The sequence below is a fragment of the Protopterus annectens genome, chromosome 1.part1 (genome assembly GCF_019279795.1).
Source record: "Protopterus annectens isolate FY-2018-M chromosome 1.part1, PAN1.0, whole genome shotgun sequence".
Classification (NCBI taxonomy): domain Eukaryota; kingdom Metazoa; phylum Chordata; order Ceratodontiformes; family Protopteridae; genus Protopterus; species Protopterus annectens.
Genome location: NC_056726.1, coordinates 1774281104 through 1774295630, shown reverse-complemented (window position 1 = coordinate 1774295630; position 14527 = coordinate 1774281104).

Sequence of the window (14527 nt, the reverse complement as noted above, 5' to 3'; positions counted from 1 at the left end):
ATGAGTATACAACAACCATAAATCGAACCCTGCATCTTCTACACCCCACATCTTTATATATGCTAACTCTGAAATCAAGCATCTTGTTGGTAAGGAGTAACTTCTTTACCCCACTGTTCTATTGTCTGACTATATGACATAGACTTTTTTTGTCAAAATATGGGAGTTGATGTTAAAGGCTTGACTTTTCCAGTTTCATAACAAGTGGCTGTGCTGATTACCAGGTATCTCATTATAGTGCAACTGACCACTTCCACATGAGTCATACCCAAACCTTCAGCAAGGGGGAAGTAAGGCCAGTGATTCTTTTGGATTGAAAGCTTCAAATGAAGTCTGCAATATGGGCAGCATGCTATCATATTGTTTTCTGGTCATCCAGTTAAATTCATTATGGTTCATTTGCCATAACCTCCTGCCCATAAGTTTATAATTCTCTGAGTTCGTTAAGTAACTGCATTTATGACATTTAACTCTTTACCAGCAATGCCAGCCCAGTCATCTTGTTCTGATTATTACCTTGCTTTTTGATGGATTAGTGTTCTACTGCAGTTAACAAGTATAGATGAAATAAAATAAAGTGAAATTCATACAACCTTAGCCCAGTCTTAATATTTCACATAAAGCCAAAACAATACTTTTCCAGCAAGTTGTTAAAAAGGGCTTGCAGTTTCAAAACAATATCTCACTCCTTGAGGTCAGTTACATTCTCAGCATAGAAGTTATATGAATACTTTGCTTGATCGATTTTCAAACCTGGTAAGCTCGATCATTTATGATTATTTCATCTGTGAAGTGATTTGTGTATACTCATTATTACCTATATTCATCATGTTGGCAACTTTAACCTAAGTACATACCATTCAAAATGTCTATTTAAAATGAGGTAATTCTGAAATAATTTGGACAAAAACTTTTATGAGTTAATGGATGCATCTATATTGGGATGCCAATATATTGCATATTATTTAGGCTGTTAGATTTTCCTCTAATTTTTACAAGATCATAAAATATTTGAAATGCTTGCATTATACTTACTGTCTAGTATTTTAACTTTCATAGGAATATGAAAACTGAAAGCTGCATTAGAATGGTTGTGTGATAGCATTTGTTGATTAAAGCATTTAACTTCAGAGAAGATGTGTTACTCAAATGTGCAAACTGCCCTAACTGTTGTTTTTTGGGCCAACACTTAGAATGCCCTCTGGTTTGTTAAAAACTATGATACTCATCTAAACATTTGTAATACAGCACCAGTGTGATAAGTCAGATATCTTGGTGCACTTTTCATTCAGCATATATATTTCATTTTTATGAAGAGGAAGGTGTCACTGAAATTCATTGGTATGTAACGTGCTGTGTTTGATATCAATAGCTTTAGCAGTATGCACTTTATGATAGAGGTCTATACACACTGAGCAGAGTGGAGGAGACGTGTTGACTACAACTGTTAGCTGAGATATATAAGTATCCTGTTTTTTTTCAATTATTTATACTGATTATTATTTCTAGCAATTTATATATAGCACTTTTTGTTGCCTGCTGCACAGTTTTTGAGTGTATTTTTATTGCTATTAACTAATCTGGATTAGTAGGATAATAGCTTTAGTATGTCCTAGTCAGAATTGCTGGCTCTGGGCTTGTTTGTTTATATAGTGATTGTTCAAAGCACATGAACAGGCCATCTTGAATTAGCTGAAGCCTTTCTTTACCTGGGCTAGATTGTGTTAATTGGCTGCTGGCTAGTGGGGGCTGGTTCTTTTGTGTTCTTGCAAAAAAAAAAAAAAAATAATAAGTTGTCTTAAGGTTGTATCTTCTGGTATTTAAGCCCTAACTTTGAGAGGGTTTCTGTCTATACACACTGAGCAGAGTGGAGGAGAGGTGTTGACTACAACTGTTAGCTGAGATATATAAGTATTCTGTTTTTTTCGATTATTTATACTGATTATTGTTTCTAGCAATTTATATATAGCACTTTTTATTACCTGCTGCACAGTTTTTGAGTGTATTTTTATTGCTATTAACTAATCTGTACGGGTAACTGATTTGTTTACAGTTAAAAAAGCATTCTGTAGAGTCTAATTGCTCCTTTATCTGTTTAAAAACTTTCATTTTGTGGCTTTCTGTAGTGCTTACTGTCTGTAGGATAATAGCTTTAGTATGTCCTAGTCAGAATTGCTGGCTCTGGGCTTGTTTGTTCAGACAGTTATTGTTCAAAGCACATGAACAAGCCATCTTGAATTAGCTGAAGCCTTTCTTTACCTGGGCTAGATTGTGTTAATTGGCTGCTGGCTAGTGGGGGCTGCTTCTTTTGTGTTCTTGTAAAAAAAAAAATAATAATAAGTTGTCTTAAGGTTGTATCTTCTGGTATTTAAGCCCTAACTTTGAGAGGGTTTCTGTCTATACACACTGAGCAGAGTGGAGGAGAGGTGTTGACTACAACTGTTAGCTGAGATATATAAGTATTCTGTTTTTTTCAATTATTTATACTGATTATTGTTTCTAGCAATTTATATATAGCACTTTTTATTACCTGCTGCACAGTTTTTGAGTGTATTTTTATTGCTATTAACTAATCTGCATGGGTAACTGATTTGTTTACAGTTAAAAAAGCATTCTGTAGAGTCAAATTGCTCCTTTATCTGTTTAAAAACTTTCATTTTGTGGCTTTCTGTAGTGCTTACTGTCTGTAGGATAATAGTTTTAGTATGTCCTAGTCAGAATTGCTGGCTCTGGGCTTGTTTGTTCAGACAGTTATTGTTCAAAGCACATGAACAAGCCATCTTGAATTAGCTGAAGCCTTTCTTTACCTGGGCTAGATTGTGTTAATTGGCTGCTGGCTAGTGGGGACTGCTTCTTTTGTGTTCTTGTAAAAATAATAAGTTGTCTTAAGGTTGTATCTTCTGGTATTTATGCCCTAACTTTGAGAGGGGTTCTGTCTATACACACTGAACAGAGTGGAATTAGCTGAGATATATAAGCATCCTGTTTTTTTCGATTATTTATACTGATTATTGTTTCTAGCAATTTATATATAGCACTTTTTATTGCCTGCTGCAAAGTTTTTGATTGTATTTTTATTGCTATTAACTAATCTGCATGGGTAACTGATTTCTTTGCAGTTAAAAAGCATTCTGTAGAGTCTCATTGCCCCTTTATCTGTTTAAAAACTTTCATTTTGTGGCTTTCTGTAGTGCTTACTGTCTGTAGGGTAATAGCGTTAGTATTGTCCCCACCCTCCCTCCTTGTTTAGTATTGTCCCCACCCTCTCTCCCTGTTGGTGTCTTGCTGTTATACTTGGTGGCTTTGCAGTTGCCCGCCCCTACTGTAAATCTGGTCTGGGACACTCCTCCCAGTCTAGTGTCATTAGCTCATTCTACTTAATACAGAGAGAACATTTGATAAGGCCTTCTGTTTCTCCTTTTTCCCTTTCAAAAAAAAAAAAATTGCCTGAATCTCCTTGGTTCTGACTGTGCTTGTCAAACATTTTGGAAATATAGAGTATATTTTAGAGCATTTATTACAACTGTAATTGCCTTAATATTGCTACAACTCAAGTGCTCTAGGTTGCACTGCATCTGAAGTGTTTGTGTGTTTTAGCTGCTTTTCTCTATATATAGACTTCTCTGTATATGTAGACTAGTTACTTATTCTACTGTGTTACTGCCTTTTAAATCGTTTTTCAGTTGTGCACTTGCCTTGCTTCATTTAAAAAGTTTTAAATTGCTAATTTTGTAGAGTTTTAATTGCATTTACTGTTTAGGACTACACACTCAAGTGTGTTAGCCTTTTCTGTGTTTATTTACTGTATTATTGCATTGTTTAGCCTGTTTCAACAAAAAAAAATACTATCTTATTTGCTCGTTTTCTGCCTTTTCTAGCCAGTCCATATCCCAGGCTTTGCTTGTCTCAGGACTTTATTTTCTGTGCTCAGAGCTATCCAGACCTTGCTGTGGTAGTGGGAAGTCCTACTGCTTACCAGTGGGACTGGTGAGCATTGTACTGTCTATCTAATGCTACGGGAGTGGTTTCCAGCTCTGAAATTGTAATTTTATTAACCTTTTTGGGCTGATTTCTATCCCTTTCAACTTTCTGGATTAAAAACGCGTGTGTTTGCACATTTTTCACATCGTGCAGCACTGCGAGGCTACAGTTTACTATTCCAGGTGCCAGAAAGTCTGCTCTTCAAATTTTCCCTTAGAACTAGCTGGATTCTCAGTAGTAGCACTAAAATCTGAACCCCTGTGACTAGCACTTGCTCTAGAACCTGCTGGAAAGGACTAGGAAGCCTGAAACTGATTCAAACACTCAGCTCTCTTTGTCAATAAGGAGAAATTAATCATAGGCAATAAACAGCTTATAATTGCAGAGTACCTTGCAAAGGTAAGAGAAAACAGCTCTTAAACTTTACAAAAAAGCACCTAAACAGGCATGTCCAAGGGTCAGCTTCCGGTGATTTCTCCTGTCCACCTGGTGAATCCGGGCATACTGGGGCAGTGCGGCAACTGCCTCATGTACACAGACAATCCTCTCCTCTTACCACCCAACACTACAACCTGCGAGAGATGCACTTACATAGCCAAACTGGAAGCTAAGCTCTTTCTGGCCAAGATTGTGCTAGACAGTCAAGAGGAAAAGGTTAACACCTGCATTACACCTCAAGCAACTCATAGCCCTTCAAAACCCACACCATCAACACCCACACATAGCAACACTAAACCCACATATGCAGAGGCCCTTAACATTAACCTGCCCAAGCAACAAGGACCTCTGAAGCTGAAACGCAAACAAACACCAGTCACAACCAAAGTGACACATAGCTCACAACACCAGTGTGCCACCCAACAACAGCCCCTAAGGCAAGACAATGTACCCAACACTTTAGTCATAGGTGACTCTATAGTCAGGCACACTGATGTTCCACTCACGAGGCTGAACAAGGAGAAAATTACAGTCAGTTGCCTGCCAGGTGCCAGGATCCACCACATAACACATGCACTCAAGTCACTCCACAACAAGTACGAATACAACTCTGTCATTGTCCATGCTGGAGTGAATGACTTGAGACGTACCTCCCTGGACTACATGAAAAGAGAGATGGAAGAACTCTTGGATCACGTGACCCAGGCAGGTATGACTCTAGCCCTGAGTAGCATCCTGCCTTCGCCCAGAATGATACCACAGTATAAGGACAAAATGATTGACTTCAACAATTGCCTAAGCTTCTGGTGTCATTCAAAGGGGATCCAGTATTTCTATGCCTGGGAAGACATGATCGACAAACCACGATGCTTTGCCAGAGATGGTCTGCACCTGTCACCCCTGGGATTCAGGTTACTGGCTAAAGTTCTTGCCACCCCTATAGTGCTTTTTTTAGGCAAGGTTCAAAGGATAAAACCACTACCGTAACATATACAAGCATGCAAAATCTGAAGGTAATGCTACTCAATGCTAGAAGTCTAAACATCAGAATGCACTCTCTCGAGGCACTCCTAAAAATGGAGAACACCGATATCTGTGCAGTAACTGAGACCTGGTTCAAGGCTTCAGAGAGCACCCCTGCAATACCGGGCTACAATTCTTACTACACTTTTCGGCCACAAAACCAAGACCAAACCACTAAAGGTGGAGGAGTGTCCATATTCACCAAGGATATTCACACCTCCAGGCTAGTTGCCCAACACAATGCATCTGAAATTCTCCAGGTGAAACTAACACTAGGTAAGACTGCAATCCAAATTGTAGCTTGCTACAGATCCCCCACCATGCCCCAAGATTCTCACTACACCTTTCTAAACATACTGGAAAATATTAAGATACAACCAAACACCCTAATACTGGGTGATTTAAACTACCCTGCCATTAATTGGGAAAACTACTCGGGTACCAACTCCTTTTCTCAACGGTTCTTGGAATTCATAAATTCCAACGCCCTGGATCAACTAATCCATTGTCCCACCAGGGGAGCCAATATCCTACACCTGGTCATTACCAACATGGGAGATAGATGCTCCACACCAGTGGTCACCCCCTCATTGGGGGTCAATCACCTTTGACATCCACATCCCATCCCCACCCCCCAGTAAGGAAACCTCCTTAATACACATCTCCAAAGTCAACTTCATGCTTCTGAAGTCAGAAGTGACAAACTTCACAACACCCACGCAGACGGGATCTGGAAGTTCGACTGCAGAATCCTACACTAAGGCACTGTACGAGCACATCCACTTGTGCATGAATCATGCCATCCCAAATAGAACCAAGATGCTCTTCTCCAAAAAAAGGAAGCCAATCTGGTGGTCCCCTGCTATAAACAAACTATACAACAGAAGGAAGAAACTGTTGCAGAAAAGAGGAAAATCCCGGGATGCAAAAAACTCACTCACCAGCCTCAGTAAGAAGCTGAGATCCCTCATAAAATCCTCAAAAGCTAGTTATGAAAATAAAATTGCCAAAGATTCCAAAGACAACCACAAGGCATTCTATAGTTATGTCAAGAATCTAAATGGCAATGCTCAGATCTGCTCTGAGCTACAACAGAATGGCATTAAATATACTGATCCCAAAGATATTGCCAATATCCTGGCAGATCGATTTAGTGCCAACTTCACCCCCCTCTCACCCCCTAAAGGGCCCATCTCAATACCAAAAGATTGCCAAATTCTGATAATCACAGCTACACAGGTAGAAACTGCACTCTCCAAAGCTAAGAATACAGCATCCATGGGACCAGATGACATCCCAGGCTGTGTACTACATGAACTACAAAATGAACTGGCACCTCACCTAAGTGTCATGTTTAATCACAGCCTCACTTCAGGTTTCATGCCCACTGAGTGGGGCACAGCTACAGTTATCCCTCTCCACAAGGGAGGATCCGCCTTGGATCCCGGGAACTATCGTCCCATCAGTCTGACAAGCCTGATCAGCAAGGGCATGGAATGCATTATCATGGAACTTATAAATAAAGACATTGGCAACCTTCAAACACTGGACCCCACCCAGTTTGGGTTTGTGAAGGGCCGATCTTGTCTCCTGAATCTGATTGATTTCTTTGAATCAGTCTCCAGAGCTGTGGATGAGGGTAAGGTGGTCCACACAGCCTATGTGGACCTCGCCAAGGCCTTCAACACCATCCCCCACTCTGGAATCATAGATAAACTTACTAAGCTGGCATAAATCCCTACGTCACTCGATGGGTTGCCAACTGGCTTACTGACAGAACACAGACTGTAAAAGTAGCCGACTCCCAATCCAGCTCCAGACAAGTGACAAGTGGAGTTCCTCATGGTTCAGTCCTGGGACCACTCTTGTTTGGCATCTACTTCTCTGAAGTACAGGCCAACACTAAGGGACTCTGGCTAACAAAGTTTGCAGATGACTGCAAACTGGGAGCCATTACTGAATCCCCAAATGATGTGGATATTCTACAAAAAGGCCTTACAGAAACAGATTCCTGGTGCCAGAGCCATGGGCTCAAGCTTAATGCTAAGAAATGTATAGTTATCCCCTTTGGAAAAAACATGTACCCATGAATTACCACATAGGTGGCAGGACGCTAAACATCGAAAGTGTGATGACAGATTTAGGGACACAGGTGGACAGTGGTCTCACTTTCGATAACCACATCGCCACAACAGTCAGGAAATCCTTCTATGTGGCACACCTCATCACTAAGGGCTTTTCATCCAGAAAAAAGGAGGTCATTGTCCCACTGTACTCATCCCTCATTAGACCCATTATAGAGTATAATGCCCCATTTGGTATTTACCTCACAAGACATCTGCAACAGCTGGAAAGGCCACAGAAATACCTCACTAAAAGAATCACAGGCCTAAAGCAGATGCCATATGCTGAAAGTTTAAAAAGACTCCAGCTATACTCTGTGGCATATTGTCTACTCAGAGGTGATCTCTGCTTAACATACAAGGCCATGTCAAACCCTGAGCTGTTGGACATGCTCCACTTAAAGAAATCCCAATCCCTCAGTGCCACATGCTCCAGGGATCTAAACCTTGTCATCACAATGAACAAAACATGGCTGGAGGGATAGGTTCCTGACCCAGAGACTCCCCATACTCTGGAATAGACTGCCCATACATGTCAAGCAGAGCACCTCATTGGCCCTCTTCAAAAGGAACCTTGATGATTGGATGGGAGATAGGAAATTCACCCTGGGGATCATGTCAGTCACCCTGCTAGACAGGGGCCCAGAGAAGTAAATATTGTGGGAAGAAATATCTAGGGAATTGTTATGGCTAGGCTTGCATAGGCCCTAGGGCCGATAGCCTAGTACCAACCTATGAACCTATGAGTGTGCTAAGGTTAATTACCATTTCCTGTGGAAAAAGTCCTGGACTGTGCTCCCTATGATAATGAAACCTGTTCCAGTTTGTAAAGGAGATCACAAGTAATCACATTTTGCTGTTAACCTCCTACACCATTAAAGTGACATTTTTAAAGTATATTTACATAATGACCCCAGTCATACTGACGTCAGGATCTGAACATTAAGCACCTGGTGAGTTCTCCACTCTGAATACTTTCAGTTACAAAGAAGATTTATTAATTGTTTATGCTACAGCTGATCCAATGCTCTTGTTGAGAAGTCTAGGTTTAGTGTGCAGAACTCCTTATAATAATCACCATCTGAATTCTGATGTGCTTTTCTTACTTGAAGGCTGCCACAAAAACTATGCTTTAACTGCTATCATTCCAGGTGAATATATATGTATTACTTTTGCTGAAGGATTTGTTGAACTGGAATAAATGCAGACTCCTAGGTAACAGCCTGAGAGCCCCTGCACTCCTTTGCTCTGTAAATGATGGATTCCCCCTCTGTATTTGCTTTTACTTGTGTAACTGACTTTGCTAACAAATACTTTGACAGTGACCGGTTGCACTAGTCCTGCATCCATATAATAGGCATGACTTAGTGGACTTCAGGTACCTGACAATAACAATGCCTGCCTAACATGATTATGCCCAAACTAATTAAGTGATACATTTGTTGTTACTGATCAAAGCCTTAAAGTATATTTATACAGATGCACATCTGTATGCTTTCATGTAGCAAACAAATTGGCCTAGTAATCACCTATGAACCTATGAATATCAGTGAGAGTGTTTATGTCACCGTGACCAGCACTACTTTATCAGTGTGATTTAGTAGTATTGCTGCTGATGTTACCATTTCACACTTGTCTTCTCTTATACTTAGCCATTGATGGAATTACCAATCCAAAAAGCATTAATTAATGTACATAGTACGCCATCACTTATTAGCTAATTACATTTGACAGGCAAGGTCTTTGTAACATTCCAGGCACAGACAACATCAGTGCCAGCCTGGAAATTGGTTGTATTTTCACTGCCCAGATATTAACAATTCAGTACACAGTAAATATACAGCAGAGATCCTCCACTTTCCATTATAAAGAAGTAAAATGGAGCATAAATAGTGTGCAGTTAATAGTGCATCACTTAAAGCAGTTGTAATTCAGCACAGAAACATAACTACATTCCATTGGTTTAGAGTTATGTGACTGTGATTCTGAGAATAAGGACTTAATCTGCGCAAAAATGTTAATTATATCCAGCTGTGATCAACAACAGCAGCAGCTGCTGAGACAGAAGGATTCTTTACCCCAACTCTAAACTATTCATAAAGAATATTGTACTTAAACAGCTATATAATATACAGTTATGTTTATCAGTTCAGTTGACTTTTACATATACAGGGGATTTTGGAACCTGTTCAGCTTTTGTAAGATTTTCTAATGTAGACAAAGCATATGTACAAATTAGTGTCTGCTACGTAATACTGCTTTGTAGATAGGCTGTGTTGTTGGGTCCTTTTTTTTCAGCAGGCTTTACATAATATGCCCCCCTCTATTTTTATGCTCCTTAACCTATCAGATTATTCTGTTTCATAAGACCATTTTCCAGTTTATTGTATTTTATTATTTGCTAATTGGGTATACATACTAAATAAGACTTGCAATTTTTGTGTGGCCTAGGAGTACAGAAGACAAAAATAAATTAGCCTTAATATGGCTCAGTACAACATATAATGCATGCAATATAATTGTGATTTGTAATCCTTTGACTTTAGGCTAACATATACCATGGCCCACTGAGAAGTTGTGTAGTTACTAAATAACCCAATACTGGACTTGCAAGTCTATCAGCAAAACCTTCCGATGTTTCCATATAGAAGAGTCATTCACTGTTTTAGTTTACTTTCCCCTTTCTTCCTATGTTCTCATGTTTCCTTTTCAAAAGTAAGACAGTTCTTGCCAAATCAGGATACACCATGATATAAGTTGTGCTCCAACTAAGATCGGCTGTATCTCCAGTTGGTGATGTCCATCATGACTGCATTTTTAGGTCTATCTTCCTTGTGTCTTTGTAGCATTTATTTTGATCTTCATAGTTTTCCTCTTCTTGATACAAAACAAGGATGTAGGATGTAATACAACAAGGTACAACACATAATATAATGCAAATAAAATACTTCTCAACTGTACTTCATTATATGAAATCTTAAAAATTCTACATTCCACAATTTTCCACATTGAAAGTGTTTACCATCCATTCATTGTTACAATTTATTTAACAAATACCTGCAGTAAATAATACTATTTAATACTGAATTATATTAATTCATAAAAAAATCTGTTTTTATGTATAAAGAAACAGTTGACAACCATGTTGAGAGTGTCATAGCTGACGTTCGTAAGTGTTCCACATTTTGTCTGTTTGTTATAGAGTGTGAGAGGCAGTGTTCCATATCTTGAAGAGGGAAGGTTGAGAGCTATGAATTAAATAGATTATCTCATATGCCTGGGGAACATAAGATCAACATTTCAAGGAAGCTGCAGTATGTTAGAGAATGTCACTACACTCCTCTTTAATAGGTTCTATAAATTAGTAGCGGATAAACTCTGACAGGATAATAATAGTACAGCAGCTTGCTTTCAATAATCTGATTTGTAAATGAGTAAGCTTTTGCATTTCATGGGAACAATAGTATGATGTTAGGGAATGCAAACAGTCAAAAGATTATAGTACTGCTGAATAATATGGTTCAACCCAGTTCAATAAAAAAGTACACAGAACCAATCTATGTGGATGCAAATGATCTTTAACCTAACACTAATGGGTCTGAGACCACTTTATCATTGCCCAGGTGCTCATGAAGGAAAGGAGGAGTGACTTTCTAAATCCAGCCATTAGAAATGCATCAGATAAATAGGCTGCTCACAGTTCCTTTAAAGAAGAAAGAGGCCTGGTGTACAAGGCAGTGATGCCTGACAGGATTCTCACTATTACTCATAGAAAAGAAAACTGCTAGTGCTACTAACTAACCTTTTTTTTTCAGATCTGTCAGTTCATATAAATATAAGTGGGATGACAGCAGGGAACTACTGACCAATCAGTGTAACCTCATGTATATGCATGCCATCAGATTACCACTAAAGTAAGCTTAGAATATATAGAAGTCAGGGATACAGAGTGCTTGAGGCAATATAATGTCATGTCAGACAAAACTTTGAGTTTTATGACTAGATAATCAAAATATTAGATGGATAAGGGCCTATACAGATGACTTAATTAATTTTTAGCAAGACATTTGACATAGTATCAAACAACAGATGAATTTGCAAATTCAGAAGACAAAGAAAGCATCCTACAGTGGAAGAACAGCAGTTGATGGAGTCCATTCAGATGATGGGAGGGTACCCAAGGGCTTAGAGATGGAGCTGACTCTGCAGAAGAAATGGAAGAAAACATTTCTCTTTCACTAATGACATCAAGTTATGTAACAGGCTATGTACAAAAATATGTGATAACATGGATGATAAAACCTGCAAGGTTTGAGAAGTCATCTGAAACATGTCAGCTTAAATTCAGTTCAGCAACATGCAAATATTATGTCAGGAAACAAAAATCACAAAATGGAGTACTGAACCAGAAGGTAGAAGTAGCAACAATAAACATATAGAGGGGTCTGGAAGTAGATATATAAGATGGTCTACACCTACGTAACACAGATGAGGAAACATTCAGAAAAGCTGATAGGATATCAAAATGTACAAGATGAGGCATCATACATAGGAAATGAGAAGTCATTGTATATCAGTATATGTCGCTGGTAAGAAAATATCTGGAGTATTGTGTGCATTTCTGAATACCTCACCAATCTAGGAACATAGATGAAACAGTGACAATACAGAAGTAGGTATCATATTCTGCACTAGAATCTATAGAAAAAGAGATTAAAGAATTTAACATGTATAGTCTTTATGAAGGAATTCAGAAAAGCAATGTAATAGACAATTTCAAGTAGTTCAGAAGAATAACTAGAGTACAAGTCGTTAACATATTTAAAAATGTAGATTTTTGAGAGCAAGAAAATTTTAATGATATAAGGTAGGTGGTTCAGGTGTAACATAAGAATGAATTATTTGAGAGTGGTAGATAACAAAAACAACTTACCTGAAGAATTAATTCAGTTAAAACTAGTAAAATAATTCAATAACAGGAGACAAATATAAACAACTCTTATGATAGATGAATAAAAAAGGACAAACAAGCTTTTAAATTGATTCTCTAGCTTACGCAACAGTTAGGGAAATGGGACCAGAATATCTAGTCTAAGCAGTACAAATCTGCTGCAAAAATATATACTTGTTTGTTTGTTTCTTTCTTTCTTTGTCCACTTAAACTCAGTTTATGGAAACCTTTTTTATTGTATTTTATTTTGATAACTGAGAAAGTCGAAGTGTGCTTTGCCCATTTTCTGTGGATATTCAGGGAAAGGGCTCCATAAAGGTCACGTTACTTATGAATTTTATAATTTTATTACAGGCAGAATTTCATTCCTCAACTACATGAAGTTGTGTTGCATATGGTTTGCACAGTCATAAAGGTTTGTATATAAGTTCATAGGGAAAGCACTCATGATGACAGCTAAACAATAGCAGATAGATTCCCAGTCACTATCTCACAAATTTAAACTCATCTCTGCATTCATCTTGTTTGTGTTTGAAATAATGCAGTATAGAGGAATATCATAGACACATTAGTGATATATTCCACTTTAGAGCACTCCTGGCTGAAAAATAAAAGAAAACTTGCTACACCTTCAATAAAATGCTTACTGACTACAAAGAAACACACATTGGTTCCATCAGTGGTCAAATGATATCCTCACGTGAACCAGGAAATTATTCAAAGATCTTCAGCTTTAAACATGCTGAGTATCAAGTACCGATCCCGCTAAGAAATCTGTAAACCACAGAAACAAAGTGTGCTTAATATCACAATGCAAGTGAAACAGCATAAATTACACCCTCTTGGCAAGTATCCTTTGCATACTTTCCAACTTCCAGAGTTCATTCATTCTATAGGAGCAAAATAAAATGACAGGCAGTCAAAAAAGTGTACTTCATAACTTCATGGTAGGCTATACCAGTGAGTGGTGAAAGCAGTTTACATTTCCAGAGCAGGCGGTGATCATAAGTAGCAGAATTTACAGATCAACAATACAAACTAGAACATTACATATGATCAGGGCCAGGCTAAAAAGTAGTGATTAGTTTGCCAGACATTTAAGTTGCAGATTTTTTCAGGATGGTGGGAAGAGATTAGTGTTGTTACAGTTTAATCAGAAAATAAATTGCTGTTAAATATTTTTAAACAGGGTTAAATGTTAGTTGCAAGAGAAAAATCTAAATTACATTTATAATGTAGTGCAAGTAGACAGGAGTTATTAAACTCTAAAAGTTTAACATGAGGTGAGGCAGACAGTGAAAGCTATATGCATCACTGCCATAACATAATTACAGAATAAATGTGCTTAGGGTTAAGCCAAGGTATGCTGATAGTGATATCTGTAAGACAGTGTGTGCAGAATGGTTTTAGGTAGTACTAACAGGAGTTAGGACAGCGATTAGTATTAGTAAAGTCAGTTGCTAGTTGTATTGCCCAGGTTAGTGGAGTTCAGTTTAATATATGCCTAATATCTGTTGAATCATTTGGATCATTTCTCATTACCCATATTAGGGAAAAGCAGAGGAGTTTACTGTTATCACCCTAGTGCTGAATATCCAACTGTCATACAGGTAGGAATGAATCAATCTTTTTAAACTGATACTGGTTATATTCTAGTTGGAATGGGAGTTAGTTCTGTCAAGGTTTAGGTCAGTAATCTGAAAAACATTGTTTAATTAATGGGTGTGTGTAGATAATTGATTGTGATATAAAAATGCATCTATATTGTATGGTTTTGATATTCCTTTTAGGTGGAAACACCGAGGCGCTAGAGAATAAAGAACAATATTTGCTTCAGATTGCTTCACTTTGTTGTCTGTGTTGTGACCACGGTCGGTGGTTATACAGGTTCTGTTGGGTCAGAGTTGTTTTATATTTGAGGAATGAAGGAGAATGTTCGTATCCAGTAATCTGCAATGGCTGTATCACCACAATAGTTTTAGCATACTAAAATAGCTAAAGATCTCTAATC